We start from the raw sequence: 18,667 nt of genomic DNA, 5'->3' as shown, positions 1-18,667 counted from the left end.
TTTGGTTGCTTGTTTTTTGTAACAAAATAGCAGATGAGAGCTGTAGTAAAAGAATAAGAAATTATAAGAAATTAAAAAACAACAACAACAGTGCCCCTCTGAAGCAACAGCAGGGGTGAGGTGCACAAAACACAAAGAAGCAATGTTAAAAACTCTGAGCCTTGAGATGGTTCTGTGTAATCAGACTGTCACTTTGATAAGGGTACATGAAAACTCTGTAAAAACAATAGAAACAGTTACACCTTATGTAAAAATTAATATGGCTAATGTTTTAAAAGTTAAAGTATAGAAGGAATGTGCAAATATGTGCAGTGTATTATTATAGAGGGGGTAAAAGAAATGTAAACAAAACATGCTACTTAATTAAAATCCTACTAGGGCTCCAAAGGAGCCACAATAGATTGTGTTTTCTTTTTCAGATCTCTGTGTGTTTTGGAAGCAAGAGTTAAAAGTAATCAAAACTCTGGTAAAAGTTAATTATGTAGTCTCTGAGGGTATGTCTACACTACGGGATTAATCCGAATTTATATAATTCGAATTTGGGAAACAGATTGTATAAATTCGATTGTATGCGGCCACACTAAGCACATTAATTCGGCGGTGTGCGTCCATGTACCGGGGCTAGCGTCGATTTCTGGAGCGTTGCACTGTGGGTAGCTATCCCATAGCTATCCCATAGTTCCCGCAGTCTCATCCGCCCATTGGAATTCTGGGTTGAGATCCCAATGCCTGATGGGGCCAAAAACATTGTCGCAGGTGGTTCTGGGTATATCCTCCCCCCTCTCCAGGAAGCAACGGCAGACAACCGTTTCGCCCCTTTTTCCTGGGTGAACAGTGCAGACGCCATACCATGGCAAGCATGGAGCCCGCTCAGCTCAAGACAGCAGTCATGAACATTGTAAATACTTTGCGCCTTATCGTGCAGTTTATGCTGAACAAGAGCCTGGAAAACCAGGCGGCGAGGAGCAGGCTACAGCAGCGCGGCGACGAGAGTGAGGAGGATATAGACATGGAATTCTATCGAACCGCGGGACCCGGTACTTTGGAGATCATGCTGTTAATGGGGCAGGTTATAGGCATGGAACGCCGATTCTGGGCCCGGGAAACAAGCACAGACTGGTGGGACCGCATAGTGTTGCAGATGTGGGATGATTCCCAGTGGCTGCGGAACTTTCGCATGCGTAAGGGCACTTTCATGGAACTTTGTGACTTGCTTTCCCCTGCCCTGAAGCACCAGAATACCAAGATGAGAGCAGCCCTCACAGTTGAGAAGCGAGTGGCAATAGCCCTGTGGAAGCTTGCAACGCCAGACAGCTACCGGTCAGTCAGGAATCAATTTGGAGTGGGCAAATCTACTGTGGGGGCTGCTGTGATGCAAGTAGCCAAAGCAATCACTGAGGTGCTGCTACAAAAGCTAGTGACTCTGGGAGATGTGCAGGTCATAGTGGATGGCTTTGCTGCAATGGGATTCCCTAACTGTGGTGGGGCGATAGATGGAACCCACATCCCTATCTTGGCACCGGAGCACCAGGGTACCCAGTAGATAAACCGCAAGGGGTACTTTTCAATGGTGCTGCAAGCACTTGTGGATCACAAGGGACGTTTCACCAACATCAACGCGGGCTGGACGGGAAGGGTTCATGATGCTCGCGTCTTCAGGAACACTACTCTGTTTAAAGGGCTGCAGCAAGGGACTTACTTCCTGGACCAGAAAATGACCGTTGGGGATGTTGAAATGCCAATAGTTATTCTTGGAGACCCAGCCTACCCCTTAATGCCATGACTCATGAAGCCATACACAGGCAGCCTGGACAGGAGTCAGAAGCTGTTTAACTACAGGCTGAGCAAGTGCAGAATGGTGGTAGAATGTGCATTTGGCCGTTTAAAAGGTCGCTGGCGATTGCTACTGACTCGCTCTGACCTCAGCCAAAGAAATCTCCCCATTGTTATTTCTGCTTGCTGTGTGCTCCACAATCTCTGTGAAAGTAAGGGGGAGACCTTTATGGCAGGGTGGGAGGCTGAGGCAAATCGCCTGGCTGCTGATTACGCGCAGCCAGACACCAGGGCGATTAGAAGAACACACCAGGAAGCGCTGTGCATCAGAGAAGCTTTGAAAACCAGTTTCATGACTGGCCAGGCTACAGTGTGAAATTTCTGTTTGTTTCTCCCTTCATGAAAACCAGCCCCCTTTATTGACTCATTCATTCTCTGTAAGCAACCCACCCTCCCAGTTCCCCCAGCTTTCTTTCAAAGGAAATAAAGTCACTATCATTTAAAAATCATGTATTCTTTATTAAGTGATTATAAACATAGGGAGAGAACCAAGAAGGTAATCTGGGTGAGGTTTGGGAGGAGGATAGGAGGGAAGTAAAAGGCCACTGAACAAATTCAATATAATGACAGCCTTTTGGTTGGGCTGTCCACTGGGGTGGAGTGGGAGGGTGCACGGAGCCTCCCCCCCGCATTCTTACACGTCTGGGTGAGGAGGATATGGAACATGGTGAGGGGGGAGGGAGGTTATACAGCGGCTGCAGCTGCACTCTGTCATCCTGCTGCCGTTCCTGAAGCTCCACCAGACGCCGGAGCATGTCCGTTTGCTCACGCAGCAGCCCCAGCGTTGCAGCCTGCCACCTCTCATCTCGAGCGTCCCTCAAGACCTCACGTTCACTGGCATCTTTCCTAAATTTAGATACAGTGTCCTTCCACTCATTCAAATGAGCTCTTTCATTGCGGGTGGATTCCATTATTTCTGTGAACATGTCGTCTCGCGTCCTCTTTCTACGCCGCCTTATCTGAGATAGCCTTTGGGACGGAGGAGGAGGGCTTGAAAAATTTGCAGCTGCTGGAGCGAGGGTTGAAAAAAAGGAGAGAAGTTTTTAAAATGATACATTTTACTGAACAATGCTTATACTCTTTCATGGTGAAAAACACTATTCACATTACATAGCACATGTGATTTCAGTACAAGGTCGCATTTTCCATCTTAATATTGAGTGCCTGTGGCTTTGGTGTTAGAGATCACAGACGCAGGTCCGGGCAACAGAATTCAGCTTGCAGGCAGCCATGGTAAGCCATTGTCTTTCGGCTTCTGCGCCCTCCTTTCCCACATACCAAGCAAAGCCTGTTGACTGCTGCGGTTTTCCAGTTAACCTTCAGCAGCAGAACAAAAACTAACCCCCCCCCCCGCATCCAATTCTCTGGAATGATCGCTTTATCCCTCCCCCCACCGCGTGGCAGGTATCAGGGAAGATCCCTGCAGAAACCAAACTAAACCCCCTCGTCCCCCCCCTCCCACCATGAATTCCCTGGGATGATCAATGTACCCCTTCCCCGACCGCGTGGCTGGTAACAGGGAAGATCCCTGCTAGCCAAACGCGAAAAGCTCAGGGCCAATTCCCCCCCACCCCTGTGCTTGGCTAACTGCAGGGAAGGATTTCTTTTCAGCCACAGGCAAACAGCCCAGTAGGAACGGCCACCTCTGTCCCCTTAATTAAGTTCCCGTATTTCAACCAGGTTACCATGAGCGATATCACTCTCCTGAGGATTACACAGCAAGATAAAGAACGGATGTTGCTTGAATGCCAGCAAACACCGGGACCATACGCTGCCAGGCTTTGTCAGGCAATGATACCAGATTACTTGCTGCAAGCATGGCGTGGTCAAGTGTTCTACCATGGAGGACGGAATAAGGCTGCACTGCCCAGAAACCTTGTGGCAAGGCTTTTGGAGTACCTCCAGGAGAGCTTCATGGAGATGTCCCTGGAGGATTTCCGCTCCATCCCCAGACATGTTAACAGACTTTTCCAGTAGCTGTACTGGCCGCGAATGCATCCCAAGTCCTCAGGGCAAATTAATCATTAAAAAACGCTTGCTTTTAAACCATGTTTTATATTTTAAAAGGTAAACTCACCTGAGGTCCCTTCCATGGGGTCATGGTCTTGGCTACTGGCTTGGGAGGGTACTTCAGTCAGGCTGAGAAAAAGATCCTGGCTGTTGGGGAGAACGGAGTGCTGGGTGCTCTCTGCAAGCTCGTCCTCCTCCTCCTCCTCCTCTTCCCCATCCGCAGAATCCTCAGGTGTAGCTGATGAGACTATCCCCGACCCGGAATCCACGGTCACAGGTGGGGTAGTGGTGGCGGCCCCCCCCTAGAATTGCATGCAGCTCGGCGTAGAAGCGGCATGTCCGTGGCTCTGACCCGGAGCGACCGTTTGCCTCCTTTGCTTTTTGATAGGCTTGTCTGAGCTCCTTGACTTTCACGCGGCACTGATCTGAGTCCCTATTGTGGCCTCTCTCCATCATGCCCTTGGAGATTTTTTCAAAAGTTTTGGCATTTCGTCTTTTTGAACGAAGTTCTGCTAGCACTGAATCCTCTCCCCATATAGTGATCAGATCCAGTACCTCCCGTGCGGTCCATGCTGGTGCTCTTTTTCGATTATCAGCCTGCATGGTTACCTGTGCTGATGAGCTGAGCTATCTGTGGTCACCTGTGCTCTCCACGCTGGGCAAACAGGAAATGAAATTCAAATTTTCCTGGGGCTTTTCCTGTCTACCTGGCCAGTGCATGCGAGTTCAGATTGCTGTCCAGAGCGGTCACAATGGTGCACTCTGGGACAGCTCCCAGAGGCCAATACCATCGAATTGCGGCCACACTAACCCTAATTCGAAATGACAAAATCGATTTTGGCGCTACTCCGCTCATCGGGGTGGAGTACAGAAATTGATTTTAAGAGCCCTTTATTTCAAAATAAATGGCTCTGTTGTGTGGACGGGTGCAGGGTTAATTCGATTTAACGCTGCTAAATCCAAATTAAAGTCATAGTGTAGACCAGGCCTGAGCTGCTGATGGCTTTGAATCCAAAAGCCAAGCCTGTGTTGATGCAAATTACCTAACTGATAAAGGAAGAAGAGAACTACCAGCACAAAGAAGTTGCAGATAAAAAACATACCTGGTCAGCAAACAAATTGTCTAAATAAAAGGCACGGTATAACAAGATACCTTTAATTGAAATAAATTTAATGTTAATAAGTACCCCATAACAATGTATAGTGTGTATGATTTTTGAAAAAAATCCTTTATGGTAATGATGCTTCTCAGCTATTACCTGTGAACAAACTTAAAGCTTAACACAGCAGGAAAGACACTGTAAACTTGGTCTGCTGTAGAGGAGAAAATGAGGTACACCACCTCATGTATTTAAAGACTGAACAGTAGGATAATTTCCCCATAGCCCTTAAAAGATAGAAGCCATTGAAACCTGGCCTGCCTATAGAATAGGGTTACCATATTTAAAAAATAAAAAAAGAGGACACTCCACAGGCCCTGCCCCAACTCCGCCCATTCCCCAAAGTCCCCACCCTAACTCCACCCCCTCCCCCTCCTCCCTCGCAGCCACGCGAAAAGGGCTGCCCAAGTGCTACCTAATTGATTAATTCTGTGTCTCTGCCACCCCCATCTCTGCCTGTCCCCAGCCTGGCTGTTAGTGCTACTCCTTACTGAGCCCCCACATCTGCCCCTCAGGGCCCCTCTACCCCTCCTGCAACCCCAGGGGTTCATGCCCCCTCCTGCTTCCATCCCTGGTGCTGCAGGGAAGGGGAGGGGCTTCCACAGGTCATAGAGATGAGGAGCCAGGGACTGGGTAGACAGGAGTCCTCCAAGGTTATAGAGACTGGGGCGTGTGAGGCTAGAAAGTATGATTTCAGGGCCTCCAGTGGGATATTCCACCCCATCTCAGGGACACAGTCGGAGCCGGGTGTCTCTGTCCCACACCCGGAGCCAGGGCCGGATTCTCTCCCCAGGGACGGAGCCTGGTGGGAAAGTGAAGATTGGGGCCTCATCACCAGCATCGATAAATGTCACCTGCCCGGGGTCCAGTCCAGACAAACCCAGATCCTGCTGGGGACCCGGCTCAGGGGCAGGGGGGTCACAGGGGAGGTGAGAGCCTGCAACTGACCCAGCCATTGCTCCACAGCCCAGATTCCCCACTCAGGGCTAGGGCTAATCCCTCCCTTCCTCCCCACAGACTCTCTGGCCACCCCCACAGCCCAGCATCGCCCACCCTCCACCTCCACCTCCCAGCAATGTCTCCCCGAGGTGAATCCCTCACAGCCCAGCACACAGGCCCAACAGTCAAATCTCTCAGGATTTTTGGGCAGATTCTGCCGTGTGTCTCCGCATGTCACACTTTTCCGATCCTCAGACAGGACGAGGTCGGGATAAGCCGTGTCTGGATCCAGAGTCACTTTCACTGGGGAGAGAGAGAATCAGAGTGTGAGGGGCACAGCTCCGACCTGGGGGAAGCTGGGACAATTTCTCGCACACCCCAGAAGCCCGGTCCTGGCTGGGACAGGCCTGGATCCCAGGGTGCTGCCTCTGTCCTGGGCACCTGAGACTGAGCAGAGATGTCACTGCAGTTCCTCACTCTGTGTAATGGGACCCACTTCATTAGTTTTTCATTTGGTTGCTGAGGAATCAGCTCCCTGTTCCCTCTGCTGGGGCTGCTCCATTCCCAGCATCAGAGACACAGCCAGGAAGGTTTTAGTGAGGAGGAAGCAGAGGAGGCAGGTACCAGCTTTGAACCCCAGAGGGAAGCTCCCTCTTCTAAATGCAGCCTCCACTCCCCCGCCAGAGTAGGAAGAGCCAATTAAGACCAGAGAGTAGGGAATGGCATTGGGTGGGGCAGCCTCCACTCCCAGGCCAGGGAACAGAGAGGAGGGTGCAGCATTGGGGAAGAGCTGCTTAAGAGCAGAGTAGGAGGAGGCATTGGGTGGGGTAGCCCCATCCGCAGTCTAGAGAGAAGAGAGGAGCTGACAGTCTCACAGGGAGACCGTCTCCCCAATCCAGGAAGCAGGGAGCAGCTCCAGTGGGAGAGCCCAGCCCTGCCCAGAGGAAAGGCAGAATGTTGGAGAAGAGTGATGGGGAGACCCCCTGCACCAGGGTAAAGCAGAGGGATGTGTCAGCCATCAGGACACAGAGCTCTGTTCACAGGCTGCTCAGGGAGAGTTTTTCTGTTCAGCAGCGTGGACATGAACTCAGCACTAAGGTTGGTATCAGGAGTGTTTGTGTGACTTCAGCGTGAGAGCTCCTCACTGTGCAGCGTGTTGTTTTTAGGGCTGTGTGTGTCGTGGTTGATGTCAGTTAGGTTGGTAACTAGCTACAATCTCTTGAAGACATTTTCTGATAATTTAAAGACAATCTCCAGGTGCAAACCAACCCTGTCTGAATGCTCCTAGGGATCCTCCTCTTTTTGTCTCTAGTGCAGACGGCAGAGTGTCTGGAGGGGGGAAGGAGAAAGGAGATGAGATTTCAGGCTTTCATATTTATAACTCTCAACTCATAGAACTGTATTTTAATTATGACAGAGAAACACACCGAGAAACACTCAAATATTTAATATAAAAAGGTCTGAAACCGTCTCTTTCCTCTCTCATTCAGGCATCTCCCAGCAATGGAACCAACATCCCTGCAGCCTCACAACCATCCCAGGACAGACAATCTGTCAGTGAGATTAACTTTTCCCTTCCTCATCCCCTCCCACCCTTCAAACTTCAGTTGGTTTGTCTCATTCACTTACTGCCTTTTGTTGTAACCTAGACCCAGAGCCTGCAAAGACTTTGGCATAAAAGTAACTTTATCCACTTCGGTCCCTCTGACTCTAATGGGATATTGAGAGTTTGCTAAATCCTGGCTCTAATTGTGAGCTGTTGGGTCTGTTTACTCAGCATCTCTACAGAGTGCGGCACGACAGGGCCTTGTCCTCCATAGGCAGACATAGAAATAATAGTAAAATCATTTTATAATTGTGGAAATTGCAGTGGGGGAAGGTTGATTCAATGGGACAAATTCACCCCTGTACCAGCAGGTGAGGGGTGACTCTGCTGTTCAGTGTCTGCAGGGGCCGGTGCAGACCTTGGCACAGGCTGAGGAAGTTCTGAAGCCAGCCAGAGTTACATCCCTATGACAATGGCCTCCGTGTGTCTTGCCCAGCGTGCAGAGTGTCAGAGGCCCAGCTTTACACTGCCCACGTCCCTCTGTCCCTCATCCACCCCCCTCCCTCTTCCACCCACCCTCACCCCCACCCCATTCCCAACCCTCTCAGGAACACACCTTGTGCCTGCAGCTGCTGTGGAGGAGGCACAAGAGGCTCCTGTGCAGAAGGGATCCCTGACCATGGGGGTGGGGCTTTCCCCTTCCCTACAGCCCATTTGGCCCAGATTAGCTGCACACAGGACCTGAGCCCAGTGATGGGCTGGGTCTACCTTTGAGAAATGTGCCCCATGGCTGGTGATGGGACAGTACACAGGGAGGGCTGTGAGTTATACAGAATTCTTTGCCGCATGTCTCACTGTTGGGTCTTGCCAAAATGCTCGGTATTCAACTGACCACCATATTTGGGGTCAGAAAGGAATTTCCCCTAAGGCAGATTGGCAGAGAGCCTGGGGGGTTTTCTGCCTTCCTCTGCAACATGGGGCATGGGTCACTTGCAGATTTAAACTAGTGTCAGTGGTGGATTCTCTGTAGCTTGAAGTCTTTAAATCATGATTTGAGGACTCCAGTAACTCAGCCAGAGGTTAGGGGTCAATTGCAGGAGTGGGTGGGTGAGGTTCTGTGGCTTGCAATGTGCAGGAGGTCAGACTGGATGATCATGATGGTCCCTTTTGGCCTTAAAGTCTATGAGTCTGAGTCATTTCTTTCTTTAACAGTAATTGTCATGGCAAGGCATATTTTTTGGTAGAAATAAAGGTTTGAATTAATCAACCTGAGTGACTTGGACCCCAAGTGCGTGACATTCTCACCCAACAATGAAATAGAAGCATCATCTAATTGTGAACCAATTGGCCAGAGCCACTCTCCTCCCTCAGTCTCAGAGACTCATCCCAATTTCCATTCCTAGATCCCTTCTAGGTACCTTTGAATTTCCCCAGAGTCTCCAATAGCGCAATCATTTTCCAGGAGAAACCACTGACTCGCTCTTCCAGTTCAGGAGAAATCTCCTCTGGCTGCTGGAACTTCGTCTTCTCACACCTGGAGAAAAACAATTTCACGTGATTATATTTCACTGTGTGACTCATTATAAGTTCTGGTTAGAGAGTCACTGTTCTAATGGGCCTGGAGTTAGAATTCCTCAACTTCTCCCAGCCTCAGAGCAGGTGCAGCACAGCCCATGGCCGTGCAACCTTTCCTTCAAAGGACTCATTAATATTCTTCAACTCTGGACTGGAGAGACCAGCTCTGGGATAAAAGGAAAATTGAGTCTCCACGGCCAATTCACTCCTTGGCCTCCATGCTCTGAGGGACAGGAAGTTCCTGGGTGAAGTGATGTAGAAATCTGCCCTCTAGGAACTAGACTGAGATACCAACTCCCCACTCCCCAGCTCATTCCACACACGTCTCCAAACAATCCTCAGGTCAGAAACACTCTTGACAACTGCTGCCCTGAGATGAATAGTGACCAGGGCCCGAGGAGTGACAGGCCCATATTCCAGCCCCACAATCCTGAGGCAGGCAGTCCCTCGGGGAGGTGACATCTCTAGGAAATACTTGAGATCAGTCTTTCCCACTAAATGGAGAATTCCAGATTCTTCTATACAAGGGTGAGAACCTCAGGATGAAGTTGATCAGGGAGATTTGTATCCAACATGTTACCTTCCCCACACATTTTGCTGTAGAGCCCTGGGGAGATGCAGTGCTAACATCACCACCAAGCCCTTTCCCAGCGTTGTGAAGTGTGAGGGGGAGTAAGAGAGAGCCACGTACCTGCTCAAGGTGCTTCTAATATCCTAGAGGAGAGAGAGACAAAAGAATTTCAGTCCCCTCTGACACACACACAGGAATTCAGGGAAGAGATTTTGCAAATTTGGTGAAGCAAGGCCCTGCCCTGGCCCCAGGGCCATGGATTCCCTGAGCTAATGGGGCTTTTCCATCGCTCATATCTCTGTGTCTGTGACTCTGCAAAGAATAATATTCAGTCACATGTCAGCAATGCACACGCTGAGTTACATAGAGATCGCCGACTGCTGGACTCCAGTGCTTATGATTCAGGAGCCCTCCCTTCCCTGTGTGTTTCTGGCATGTTTCTAAAGACAGGTGCTGGTTTCCAATTGTCCCTGGGGATGCTCAACCCTATGCCCCACCCCCACTCCAAACCTTCCCCCAATGCCATACCCCAGCCCAACTATTCCCGCTCCCACTCCACCCCCACCCTGTCTCTTCCCCGCCTCCTCTTGTGAGCACACTCCCTCCCCGCTCCTCCCCCTCCCTCCCAGCCTCTCCTGCACACAGTGGAACAGCTGATCACAGCAGGCAGGTGGTGCTGGAGGGAGGGGGAGGAGTTGATCGGCAGGGAAACCAGCAGGTGGCACTGAGGGAGGAGCTGGCTGCCCTGAAGCACCCACCTATGTTTCTCACTCAGTCTCACCTGCAGGAATTCACTTGCTGATTTCTAACACTTCCCCTCCATCTCACTGATCAGCTCACTGAGACGGGAAATCTGCTCCGAGAGTTGACTGACATTTTCATTCTGAATCCTCACAATCTCCTCGTCCAGCTTCTCCAGCTGTGCCAGCAGGAGTCGCTCTTGTTCCACCAGGAACTGTCGCAGTTGCTGAAATTCAGACACAATCTTCTGCCTCTCAGTTTGTGTTTGTTTCTGTATGACAATAGGGCAAGGGCTGGTCAGGGACATATGGATGGGACCCGGGGTCCTTTCATGGAGAGCTGAGTGAGGAGGAGGCTGAATTTCTTTGAAAATCCTAAGATTTCTGACATTTGACTTTACCCTGTGCGTAGTAGGCAGGGGATTCTCTTGCACCTTCCCCTTTGGCCCCTGTATCCCTCTGAAAGGGATGTTTCCATGCCTGTCATGGTCAGCATATTCTGTTATTTATGGTCTCTGGAAATTCAGACCCAGAGAGGCAGGGGGCAGGACTCAGCACTACACTGACAGAGATACCAGGGGAGTTAAAAGAAGGAAACATTTAAAAAATACACAAAATGACCAGACAGTGGAGAGCTCTTCACGAGGACATTCAGTTCACTTGGGGGGATTTCTGTGAAAGCCACAAGGGCTAGGCATTAACTCATCAGTTGAAATGGAAGCTTAGGGCTTGTCTACACATGAACCTTACCCAGCAAACCATGATCATGGAGAAACACACACAAGCCCATGTTCACCAAGGCCACAGAGGAGTCTGCCTCCAAACAGACTTCCCATTGCCACCGCCGGTTCATAACAACAGGCACCTACCAGATACTCCCGGCTCTTCCCCTCTCCAGTCGCTTTCAATCCCAGCAGCTTTTCTCTCTCTTCCCTCAGAGTCTTCAAATGGGCCTGGATTCTTTCCTGAAGAAACAGAAATGATTTGGGAGGTTTCATCTGGATAGTTGAGAGGTACTTGGAAGTGGGTGTTTTTCCACTCGAAACCCAAGATGACTGTGGTTCTAATCGCTTTGTGACATCAGGGCCACCAAGGAGATAAAATCCTACTAATGGAGACTGGAAGTGTGTCATATTCAGACTTGTTCAATTCAGGTTCAGTCTTTTTAGTAATTAGACAGAGATCTCAATTATAACCAAGCTTTACTGGTATTTGTGAACTGATTAATGGTACAGAGCATAACAGCATACCAGAGTCACATGGGGGTGAATCAATAAACCTGTTTTGTAGAAGGTTTAACAAACCAAGTGATACAAATCCCAGAAGCAACCAGGGTTTAAATATGGGCTGGGAGTTCAGCCCTGAAGTCCTGGGGACTGCACTGGTTGGGCAGAGTTGGTTTAAGCACCAGGGCAAACCCCATGAGACGTCAGGAGGCCATTCGTCTGGTTGGAAGCTGCTCAGTCCAGTTTTGTGGACCACTATCCCTGTCCGGTAGGGACTCGGCACTGGACGTGGCTTTGTCTGGTGTAAAAGGGAGAGGAGGAGACTGAGGATGTAGGAGGACACCCATGAGGGTGGGGGCAGGGCTGGGGTGGCACCTTCATGCAGAATGATGCAGGTGGGTGGCACGCTGAAAAAAGCAGTGGGGGGGTCCCACGCAGGATGGCTGCTACTGTTGACGATGGGCCCATGCAGGCAGGCATGGCCATGTCCTATGTTCTGGGGAATCCTCGGTGACCTCCCTAATTAGACATGATACAGATTTGTATAAAGAACGGGTTGGGGTTTGCCCCAGTGCTGTCCTAAACCCTTTCTGTGGCAATGCCCCCTGGGCAGATGTCCCACGATTCCATTCCCTGGTAAAGATCCTGGAAGCAGTGCATTCTGGGAGATTTCAAAAGGCTGCCTGGTGGGACTAATGGAACCACTTTGGCTGGTCCTTGCCCACGTACACAACAGAACAGGTCAGACTGGCACCGGTCAGCTCCAGTCTGTGGTTAGTTTTGCTACAACCCAGTGTAATCCCAGTGTTACTTGGCATGGACCTGAGCTGTCTGGAGCTCTTTTGTGTGCGGACTCAAGGTGCTCAGGGTCCCACACAGTGTTTAGCTGAGTGATCTTCTGTAGTGCAGGCCGGCAGCATCTGAGTTTAATCCCTCATGGAGCAACACGGGAGTTTAGAATCCCAGTGAGAAACCTCCTCTCCCTGTTGGGTCTGGGACCTTTATCAAGGCGTCTCTCCCTCCTAACAGACACACTTCATCGCTGGGTGGGGTGATGTGAAGATGGCAGCATGGCAAAGTGATTTGGGTTTTGGTCTGGGGAGAACTGGGTTCTATACTAAGCTCTGTCACTGACATGCTGGGTGACTGTGGGCAACTCGCTGCCTTGCTTTGTGCCTCAGTTTCCCTTCCCACCTTCTGTCTAGCTAGACCAGTGGTCACCTACCAGTCGATCCTGGAGACTTTCCCTGTCGATCGCGATCTCTGGTGGCACAGCGGGGTTGCCTGAGTGCCCCAACCACCTGGCGCTACTTGCACTGCCTGCAGTCACCGCTCCCGCAGCTCCCATTGCCCGGGAATGGGGAACTGTGGCCAGTGAGAGCTGCGGGAGCGTTGCCTGCAGAGGGGGCAGCACACAGAGCCACATGCCTCCCCCGGGGCCACAGGGGCGTGTTGGCCCCTTCCGGGAGTGGCGAACGGCTGGGGCAGGCAGGGATCCTGCGTTAGCCCCACCGCACCACTGACTGGGGGCCTCCCAAGGTAAGTCAGTGCTGCCCAGCTGGAGCCAGCACCCCATATCCCCCCTTCACGCAACACCCCATACCACCTCCTGCACCCTGTGCCCCCTCCTGCACCCTAACCCCCTGCCCTCCTCCCAGGGCCAGCACCCCATACCCATTCCTGCACCCCAACACTCTGCCCCAGCCCGGAGCACCCAAACCCCCTCCCAGAGCTTGCACCCATCACGCCCTCCTGCACCCCAACATCCTGAGCAACGCTCCATGCAGAGCCCCCTCCCACACGCAAACCCCTTGGCCTTAGCCAAGAGCCTGCACCCCCACCTGAACCCCAACCTCCTGCCCCAGACTGGTGAAAGTGAGTGAGGGTGTGGGAGAGCGAGAAATGGAGAGAGGGGGTATGGAGTGAGTGGGGCTTCGGGGGTGGGGAATGGGAGAGGCCTTGGGGAAGGGGTGGGGTAGATCCTACTTTCAAGACTTGATATTTTGCCTCTGTTGCCACACTGCCAGATCATTAATTTTGTTACAGCATCTCCCGCACACTGAAGACTTTACAGAGCTGAATGATGAGTCACACCCATGACAGGTAACTCTCAATGAAATTAGCCTCTCATTAAAACCCAAAAGTTAACCCATTAAATCTGACAGCAATTCCCTACCTTGTACTCCTGGGCAGCCTCCTGTATGGGAACCACCGTGTGAGCGCGGTGAGCCCGGGATCTGTCGCACACCACACAGATGGGGGTTTGATCCTCTTCACAGAACAGTTTCAGAGCCTCCTGGTGTCTCCCACACACCCCACCCACTCCTGTACCCTTTGCTGCTTGTAAATTCAGCTGCTTGGCGATTTCTATTATATTTGCCAGCTGCCTGTTGGGCCTGAGGTTTCTCTGTTGCACAGTTTCTCTGCACTGAGGGCAGGAGGCGGCTGTATCGGATCCCTGCCAGCACTGGCTGATGCAGGCTCGGCAGAAATTGTGCCCACACTCCAGAGTGACAGGTTCTGTGAAATACTCCAGACAGACGGGACATGTAGCTTCCTCCTGGAGACTTTCCACAGGGTTCTCTGCAGCCATGGCTCCTCTGGGCAGTGGATCAGGGTTAGTTTCGATTTCCTGAATTCACACTATGCCCCGCCTGCAGCAGCAAGGGGTGTTTCCTTGCCTGAAAATGACTCGTGCTGTTTCCTGAGCAGGAACGACACAGCCAATTTCAGCCCTGGAGGCTTTAGTGAAAAAATGTACAATCACACCTGAGACAGGTAACTTTCAGTGAAATTAGCCTGTAATTAAACCCCCAAAGGGCTCCCTGCCTCCAGTCAGCCCTTGTGCTGGTGTGGAGGGTCACTGAGGCATCCCCCTGTGAGGAGCAGGAGCTGTGTGTCAGGAGTGATAGTCAGACTGGGCAGAATTTTTTTATATCTAATTTTGACAGATAATGTTTATTTTAAGCAATTTTTATATTTATTGGTTTAAACTTTCAGAGTTGCACAACAATCTGGGTTTTAAGCATTTCATTCCAGTTAAAATTGTCACGGATGTGGGAAATTATGGAGGGATCAGACAATATTTTGGTCAGACCAGAACTATTTAATGACACTAGACAGTGAGATTCAAAAAGTTGAAGCTTTATAATGGTTAAAATTGTCTGTGAGCAGGTAAGTCTCCTCCCTCCCCCAGCAGCTCCCCCAGGGTTATAACCCAGTGCCTCCCCCACCCCCATAGGGACGGAGGCTGAAAGTCCATCTGATGGCGGCTCAGGGGCCTGTGGAATGTGCTGGGATGTCAGCCTGGGCCCTCGTGGGGCAGGTGACCCTGTAACACAGCCACACCCAGCAAGCCCTGCACCCATTTCCTCCCTTTTTGTTAGTCCCAGCAGAGACACTAGAGACTGCAGGGAGATCAAGCTCCTGTCCCCCAGGTGAGGGCTGGGGCCCAATGGCCAAGGGCAGCGGGGGTACGGGGAGCTCACACTAGGGGCTGCAGGGCACATGGTGTGGGATAAACAGAGACCTCTCAGGCCACTTGCCCATTGCGGCTGCAGGAGGGGATGTGGGGACAGACTGAGGAGGCCTGGGGAAGTCTGGGAAGGCCTGGGACAGAATGGGAAGTCGCCATCGGGGACGAGGAGAGGGAATTCAGCTGTGGAGCCGTGCTGCGCAGAGACGCTGCTGCGGATGCAGCTAGTTACCCGAGTCCAGTGTTGCAGCAGTTTAACAAGGTGGTTAATAGAGACGTTGCGGCTCAGCCGAGTATAAGAGGTGCAGCTTCACCCTGGCCACCCCCCTCAATCCCTTTCCATCCCTCCCTCCTCCAGCCTTTCCGTGCCCCAACCCCACTCCCTCCCGCCCCTGCAAGGAGCACTCCCTGTCCCTGCAGCTGCTGGGGAGGAGGCACAAACAGCCGTGCTGGCTGGCACAGGAGCCAGAGCACAATGATGGGCTGGGTCCAAATGTCAAGAATCTCTTTTGATTTAGGGTCCAAATTTGGGTCCTGACCTAAATGCTGAGGGGCTGGTTCTCCAAGGGCTGGGCACCCGCAGCGCCCACTGACTCCGGCTGCAGCTGCGAATGGAGGTGGAACACGTGCCCTGAAGTCCTGTATTTCGAGGAGATCAACGAGACACCCACAATTAGGCCACTGTTGTAAATTTAGGCCTTACTGACTTGCCCATTAACAGCAGGACATGGGCTAAGTCTCATTGTCAGTCACTCTTTATACTTGGTCACTGCTCGGTCCCATGATTCTAAGCAGCAGAGGTGCTGACCCCATGGGTGCTCCGGAGCTCAAACCGCTGTGGAAAAAATATAGGGGGAGCTCAGCACCCACCAGCCACAGCTGTTCTGCGGGGCTGCCAATGAGCTGTTTGGTGGCTAGGGGAGGTGCCTGGGGGAGGGCGGAGAGCAGCGAGCTGTAGATTGGCTATGGTTTCAGGGAGGGGTTGGAGCAGGGGTGGGAAGAGGCAGACAGAGGGCAAGGCCTTAGGGGAGGAGGCGCAATGGGGTCAGGAAGAGGTGGAGCGAGGGCAGGGCCTCAGGGGAGTTGCATAGTGGGGGCGGGGCCTGAGGGCAGAGCGGGGGTGGAGCCCTCTGGGGAAAAATAAAAGTCAGCGCCTATGGTAAGCAGAGACCTAGCAGTGAAAGGCCCATATTATATCCCCAGTGTCTACAGGCAGCCAGTCCCCCAGGGATGTAACAAGTTCATAATCTTTCCCATGGGATGGGTAAATCCTCTGTTTTATTCACAGGGTGAGAACCTCAAGGTTAACTTGAACAAAGTGAAAGTAGCCAAAATGTGGCTCCTGTCCACACTGTGCTGAGGGGAGATGTGGCTTTCACCTGGTGTCCAACCCCTGCCCAGTGTCAAGAAGTGTGAGGGGGAGTGAGAAGGAGCCACATGTCTGGTCGAGATGCCTCTGATGTCCTAGAAGGGAAAAAGAGAGAAAAGAACGCTCGATCTAATACGTCACACAGTGGGGTGGGGCTGTCGGAGTCTGGGATACAGGGCGATTGCTCTGTGCATGGTAAGTTTAGATCCTCTCCTATCCAACCCTGCCCCGCTCCCTAGCCATTGATTGCCCCCCAGATCTCCCACCTCCTATCCACTCCCCCTGCACCCTGACTTCTCCCCCCCGGGACCTCTGCCCCTATCCAACCCCCTTTCTCCCTACACACTGACTACCCTCTGGTACCCCCATCCCTTACAGCCCTCCCCTACTCCCTGAATGCCCCCCGGAACCCCCAACCCCATCCAACCCCCCCTGCTCCTTGACCACACCCTGGAAGGGATCCCTGCCGCCATCCAACTATCCAGATTTTATTTCTGGTTTTCATGTTGCAATTTTAGTTTTTCCAATTCCTGTTCCAAATTTTCATTTTCATATTCACAGGCATTATGCTTTTCTGTGAGCTTATTTACAGCCTGAGACATAGCACAGATGACTCGTGCTGCTGTTTGGACTTTCTTGGGAGAATAGCCCTGTTGATTCCCCAACAACAAGTTGTCCAAACCTTTCTTCTGCAGTGTAGAGACTGCAGCAGTCACACATGGATCGAAGATAGCACTAATTCAACTCCACGTGACTGTGTATTTCCCTCTCTCCCAATAATCTGTAACCAATCTGATCCCAATCTGATCCAATCTTCGTTTCCTGACCACTGAGTCTAATATCTTAAGACAATATTTTAGCTTATCCAACCAGTTTAGAAACAGTTAACTTATTTACTGACATGGTAACCATCCTCTGCTACCAAATGTTGAGATGGCTCTTTAACAGCTCACAGCTGGACAGAATGTTTCTCGGTACCAATCAACAAGTCAGATTCAGTAGACTCCAGGCACAACAGTGTATTTGAGAAAACCTTATACTGCTTCTGTAATTCTATCTAATTCACATGTCCCTAGTGAGCCTCAATTCCCCAAGCATAAACCCTCAATATTTATGCTGGCCCCACAGTATTCTGATTGGCTAGCGAAGCGGGTATAGCTATCGATCTAGATGAGGATTTCTCTCTTTCATTGTCTTCTATTCTCAGTCACTTGGTCTATCAAGGATTCCCCCGAGGCAGTGGTTTTCAAAGGACTCATATGCCCTGTGGACATGTTATTACTAATTTTCTCCTAATTAATACTTTGGAAGGGACTGCTGAAGGGGCACCCACCAGACATCACCCCACGTTTACACGCTCATCAATCATTCACTCAAGCTGTCATCGCGATGCCTTCCAAAGGGGTCATTTTGCCCCAGGTCAGCTTGTGCCAAGATCACTGATCTTGTGATTATACATTTTCTTTACCTAGTGAGCCGGCATATTGACTGACAAAGGTCAGTAGCAGAACAGACACGCAGAATAGAAAATTTCCACAGTAACCATGTGATGCTCAGAAGGCCCTGCTCCCAGAATCCTCTAGCAAATTCAGACATGTCAAGCCGTACCACATTCACGTTCACCACATTCATTAATAAGAAGCGCAGTAATTCATAATAATTCAGCACCGTCCCAACACCCCGGACAGTGAATCTCCTTGTTTCCCCCCCGTCTCAGCGCGAGGGGGATGTGCTTCTGCTTCAATGGTTGTCAGTTCCCTGTTACCCCCGGCCTTTTACCTCCCCACATGAACTCATCAGGGCTCTGCCAGTCCTTACTTTCCCTTACAGATTAACACTAGGCGCAACCTCGTCTCCAGCCCCTGATGTGTCCTTCTGTAGTGTCCAGCCCCTCTCCACTGGATACTCAGAAATTCCCAGGTAAGCCGTCGGGACAACACCAGCTTGTTTGATTCAACTGAGGATCAGCGCCAATAGAACATCACAGCACTCAGATATATATTTTAGTGAAAACAAACAAGAGTTTATTAGTTCAGATTGAAGAGATAGTGAGCAAAGCAATAAGACCAACAGGTTACACACCAAACACCAGGTATAACAGGATTCAGATAGGCTGAGATTAACTATTACAGGTAAAATCCATGGCTAAAGCATTCTCCCAGGGTCACCAGCCATCATTGATGAAATCCCCCTTTTCATGAATGCAAAGTGTGCTCTCCTTTT

At 51.0% G+C, this 18,667-nt stretch overlaps 1 pseudogene; it reads right to left on the bottom strand.

The window, feature by feature from the left end:
• Positions 1-5,728: 5,728 nt before the first annotated feature.
• On the bottom strand, positions 5,729-14,193 carry LOC135887646 (zinc finger protein RFP-like; annotated as a pseudogene).
• Positions 14,194-18,667: the final 4,474 nt, after the last annotated feature.

The sequence above is a fragment of the Emys orbicularis genome, chromosome 13 (assembly GCF_028017835.1).
Source record: "Emys orbicularis isolate rEmyOrb1 chromosome 13, rEmyOrb1.hap1, whole genome shotgun sequence".
In the NCBI taxonomy this organism is placed as follows: Eukaryota; Metazoa; Chordata; order Testudines; family Emydidae; genus Emys; species Emys orbicularis.
The sequence above is the reverse complement of the archived record's forward strand: the minus strand, read 5'-3'. Positions and strand labels throughout refer to the sequence as shown.